We start from the raw sequence: 5,000 nt of genomic DNA, 5'->3' as shown, positions 1-5,000 counted from the left end.
TACACTCTTGTGTAGATGGATAGTCTGGGAGGAGTGTTACTCTAGCTTGGAGGAAGACGTCACTGTGAACAGGAAACAGATCTCAGTTCCTCTGGTGGTCGAGATACTGGCTTTGGAGATAGACAGACCATCGTTTACATACCAGTATGAAGACCACTGTTGGTTGGAGTTACAACCTACAGGAGGGTCTCTCTCCAGGAACAGGGTTGGAGTTACAACCTACAGGAGGGTTTCTCTCCAGGAACAGGGTTGGAGTTACAACCTACAGGTGGGTTTCTCTCCAGGAACAGGGTTGGAGTTACAACCTACAGGAGGGTCTCTCTCCAGGAACAGGGTTGGAGTTACAACCTACAGGAGGGTCTCTCTCCAGGAACAGGGTTGGAGTTACAACCTACAGGAGGGTCTCTCTCCAGGAACAGGGTTGGAGTTAAAACCTACAGGAGGGTCTCTCTCCAGGAACAGGGTTGGAGTTAAAACCTAGGAACAGGAGGGTCTTTCTCTCCAGGAACAGGGTTGGAGTTAAAACCTACAGGAGGGTTTCTCTCCAGGAACAGGGTTGGAGTTAAAACCTAGGAGGGTCAGGAACAGGGTTTACAGGAACAGGGTTGGAGTTAAAAACAGGGTTGGGTTAAAACCTACAGGAGGGTCTCTCTCCAGGAACAGGGTTCGAGTTAAAACCTACAGGAGGGTTTCTCTACAGGAGGGTTTCTCTCCAGGAACAGGGTTGGAGTTAAAACCTACAGGAGGGTCTCTCTCCAGGAACAGGGTTGGAGTTAAAACCTACAGGAGGGTCTCTCTCCAGGAACAGGGTTGGAGTTAAAACCTACAGGAGGGTTTCTCTCCAGGAACAGGGTTGGAGTTAAAACCTACAGGAGGGTCTCTCTCCAGGAACAGGGTTGGAGTTAAAACCTACAGGAGGGTTTCTCTCCAGGAACAGGGTTGGAGTTACAACCTACAGGAGGGTCTCTCTCCAGGAACAGGGTTGGAGTTAAAACCTACAGGAGGGTTTCTCTACAGGAGGGTTTCTCTACAGGAGGGTTTCTCTCCAGGAACAGGGTTGGAGTTAAAACCTACAGGAGGGTTTCTCTCCAGGAACAGGGTTGGAGTTAAAACCTACAGGAGGGTTTCTCTCCAGGAACAGGGTTGGAGTTAAAACCTGCAGGAGGGGTCACTCTCCAGGAACAGGGTTGGAGTTAAAACCTACAGGAGGGTCTCTCAGGGTTGGAGTCCTACAGGAGGGTTTCTCTCAGGAACAGGGTTGGAGTTACAACCTACAGGAGGGTTTCTCTACAGGAGGGTCTCTCTCCAGGAACAGGGTTGGAGTTAAAACCTACAGGAGGGTTTCTCTACAGGAGGGTTTCTCTACAGGAGGGTCTCTCTCCAGGAACAGGGTTGGAGTTAAAACCTACAGGAGGGTTTCTCTCCAGGAACAGGGTTGGAGTTAAAACCTACAGGAGGGTTTCTCTCCAGGAACAGGGTTGGAGTTAAAACCTACAGGAGGGTTTCTCTCCAGGAACAGGGTTGGAGTTAAAACCTACAGGAGGGTTTCTCTCCAGGAACAGGGTTGGAGTTAAAACCTACAGGAGGGTTTCTCTCCAGGAACAGGGTTGGAGTTAAAACCTACAGGAGGGTTTCTCTACAGGAGGGTTTGTACAGGGATACACCCGTATGTTAATGTTCTCCAGAGCTGAACAGTGTTGACCTGCAGGGCTGTGGTAGTGACAACAGTCGGAACAGTAATGTGTTAACATCTCTCCTCTCTCTCTCTCTCTCTCTCTCTCTCTCTCTCTCTCTCTCTCTCTCTCTCTCTCTCTCTCTCTCTCTCTCTCTCTCTCTCTCTCTCTCTCTCTCTCTCTCTCTCTCTCTCTCTCTCTCTCTCTCTGTCTCTCTGTCTGTCTGTCTCTCTCTGTCTCTCTCTCTCTCTCTCTCTCTCTCTCTCTCTCTCTCTCTCTCTCTCTCTGTCTCTCTGTCTCTCTCTCTCTCTCTCTCTCTCTCTCTCTCTCTCTCTGTCTCTGTCTGTCTGTCTCTCTCTCTCTCTCTCTCTCTCTCTCTCTCTCTCTCTCTCTCTCTCTCTCTCTCTCTCTCTCTCTCTGTCTGTCTGTCTGTCTGCTCTCTCTCAGAGAGACTCTCTGTCTGTCTCTCTCTGCTGTCTCTCTCTGTCTCTCACTCCCTCCAGAGTTGAACAGTGTTGACCTTACAGGGCTGTGGTAGTGACAACAGTCTGAACAGTAATGCCAGCCTACCCAGTGTCCAGTGCCATCGACGCGTCGTCACACAGAGAGACGGGTGGCCAGCTGGGCGGCCTGCTTTGAGAGACTGCTGCAGGACCCGGTCGGAGTCAGATACTTCTCAGTACGTAACACACACACACACACCATTAAGAGTCTGACTCTGTGGTTCTGACCCATTAGGAGTCTCTCTGTGGTTCTGACCCATTAGGAGTCTGTGTGGTTCTGACCCATTAGGAGTCTCTGTGGTTCTGACCCATTAGGAGTCTCTCTGTGGTTCTGACCCATTAGGAGTCTCTCTGTGGTTCTGACCCATTAGGAGTCTCTCTGGTGTCTGACCCATTAGGTCTCTCTGTGTGTCTGACCCATTAGAGTCTCTCTGACCCATTGGTTTCTGACCCATTAGGAGTCTCTCTGTGGTTCTGACCCATTAGGAGTCTCTCTGTGGTTCTGACCCATTAGGAGTCTCTCTCTGTGTGTCTGACCCATTAGGAGTCTCTCTGTGTTTCTGACCCATTAGGAGTATCTCTGTGGTTCTGACCCATTAGGAGTCTCTCTGTGTGTCTGACCCATTAGGAGTCTCTCTGTGGTTCTGACCCATTAGGAGTCTGTGTTTCTGACCCATTAGGAGTCTCTCTGTGGTTCTGACCCATTAGGAGTCTCTCTGTGTGTCTGACCCATTAGGAGTCTCTCTGTGTTTCTGACCCATTAGGAGTCTCTCTGTGTTTCTGACCCATTAGGAGTCTCTCTGTGTTTCTGACCCATTAGGAGTCTCTCTGTGTTTCTGACCCATTAGGAGTCTCTCTGTGTTTCTGACCCATTAGGAGTCTCTCTGTGGTTCTGACCCATTAGGAGTCTCTATGTTTCTGACCCATTAGGTCTCTCTGTGGTTCTGACCCATTAGGTCTCTGTGTTTCTGACCCATTAGGAGTCTCTCTGTGTTTCTGACCCATTAGGAGTCTCTCTGTGGTTCTGACCCATTAGGAGTCTCTCTGTGGTTCTGACCCATTAGGAGTCTCTCTGTGGTTCTGACCCATTAGGAGTCTCTCTGTGTTTCTGACCCATTAGGAGTCTCTCTGTGTTTCTGACCCATTAGGAGTCTCTCTGTGTTTCTGACCCATTAGGAGTCTCTCTGTGGTTCTGACCCATTAGGAGTCTCTCTGTGTTTCTGACCCATTAGGAGTCTCTCTATGGTTCTGACCCATTAGGAGTCTCTCTGTGTTTCTGACCCATTAGGAGTCTCTGTGTTCTGACCCATTAGGAGTCTCTCTGTGTTTCTGTTCTGACCCATTAGGAGTCTCTCTGTGTTTCTGACCCATTAGGAGTCTCTCTGTGTTTCTGACCCATTAGGAGTCTCTCTGTGTTTCTGACCCATTAGGAGTCTCTCTGTGTTTCTGACCCATTAGGTCTCTCTCTGTGGTTCTGATGTTTCTGACCCATTAGGAGTCTCTATGTGGTTAGGAGTCTGTGGTTCTGACCCATTAGGAGTCTGTGGTTCTGACCCATTAGGAGTCTGTGTTTCTGACCCATTAGGAGTTCCTGAAGAAGGAGTTTAGCGAGGAGAATATTGTGTTCTGGCAGGCCTGTGAGTTCTTCAGCCATGTCCCCGACAACGACAAGAAACTGTCTCTCTGTCCAGAGGAAAACATTCTGTCAGTTATTATTCTGTCCTACTTAATATTCTGTCCTACTTATTATTCTGAAGAAACAGGTCAGAGGAAAACATTCTGTCCTACTTATTATTCTGTCCTACTTATTATTCTGTTCTACTTATTATTCTGTCCTACTTATTATTCTGTCCTACTTATTATTCTGTCCTACTTATTATTCTGTCCTACTTATTATTCTGTTCTACTTATTATTCTGTCCTACTTATTATTCTGTCCTACTTATTATTCTGTCCTACTTATTATTCTGTCCTACTTATTATTCTGTCCTACTTATTATTCTGTCCTACTTATTATTCTGTCCTACTTATTATTCTGTCCTACTTATTATTCTGTCCTACTTATTATTCTGAAGAAACAGGTCAGAGGAAAACATTCTGTCCTACTTATTATTCTGTCCTACTTATTATTCTGTTCTACTTATTATTCTGTCCTACTTATTATTCTGTCCTACTTATTATTCTGTCCTACTTATTATTCTGTCCTACTTATTATTCTGTTCTACTTATTATTCTGTCCTACTTATTATTCTGTCCTACTTATTATTCTGTCCTACTTATTATTCTGTCCTACTTATTATTCTGTCCTACTTATTATTCTGTCCTACTTATTATTCTGTTACCTGTTCTATTACTGTCCTACTTATTATTCTGTCCTACTACTGTCCTATTATTCTGTCCTACTTATTATTCTGAAGAAACAGGTCAGAGGAAAACATTCTGTCCTACTTATTATTCTGTCCTACTTATTATTCTGTTTACTTGTTATTCTGTCCTAATTATTACCTGTGTTACTTATTATTCTGTTCACATGTTACCTGTCCTACCTGTGTTAATGTTCTGTCCTACTTATTATTCTGTTACTGTCCTACATGTATTCTGTTTACTGTGTTACTTATTATTCTGTCCTACTTATTATTCTGTTACTGTATTATTCTGTTACTACTGTATTATATTCTGTCCTACTTATTATTCTGTGTTACATATTATTCTGTCCTACTTATTATTCTGTCCTACTTATTATTCTGTCCTACTGTATTATTCTGTCCTACTTATTATTACCTGTTCTACTTATTATTCTGTTTACATGTTACCTGTGTTACTTA

General features: G+C 45.1%; 2 long non-coding RNA genes across 5 annotated transcripts in view; one reads left to right on the top strand and one right to left on the bottom strand.

The window, feature by feature from the left end:
• Positions 1 to 3,855, top strand: part of LOC127927454 (uncharacterized) — a 50,984-nt gene extending 47,129 nt beyond the window's left edge. The window contains exons 3-4 of the long non-coding RNA XR_008127576.1: positions 2,177 to 2,352; positions 3,762 to 3,855. This is a non-coding gene — a long non-coding RNA (uncharacterized LOC127927454). The remainder of the gene's footprint in view (positions 1 to 2,176; positions 2,353 to 3,761) is intronic.
• On the bottom strand, positions 320 to 2,057 carry LOC127927455 (uncharacterized). Of its 4 annotated transcripts, XR_008127579.1 has the most exons (5): positions 1,535 to 2,057; positions 1,406 to 1,464; positions 1,071 to 1,156; positions 738 to 995; positions 320 to 477 (listed from the first exon to the last, which is right to left on the bottom strand). It is a non-coding gene; the product is annotated as an uncharacterized LOC127927455 (long non-coding RNA). The 4 variants fall into 4 exon arrangements; XR_008127577.1 differs by lacking the exon at positions 1,535 to 2,057 and having other exon boundaries at positions 1,406 to 1,522; XR_008127578.1 differs by lacking the exon at positions 1,071 to 1,156 and having other exon boundaries at positions 1,449 to 2,057.
• Positions 3,856 to 5,000: the final 1,145 nt, after the last annotated feature.

The sequence above is a fragment of the Oncorhynchus keta genome, unplaced genomic scaffold (assembly GCF_023373465.1).
Source record: "Oncorhynchus keta strain PuntledgeMale-10-30-2019 unplaced genomic scaffold, Oket_V2 Un_scaffold_14265_pilon_pilon, whole genome shotgun sequence".
Taxonomy (NCBI): Eukaryota; Metazoa; Chordata; class Actinopteri; order Salmoniformes; family Salmonidae; genus Oncorhynchus; species Oncorhynchus keta.
The sequence above is the reverse complement of the archived record's forward strand: the minus strand, read 5'-3'. Positions and strand labels throughout refer to the sequence as shown.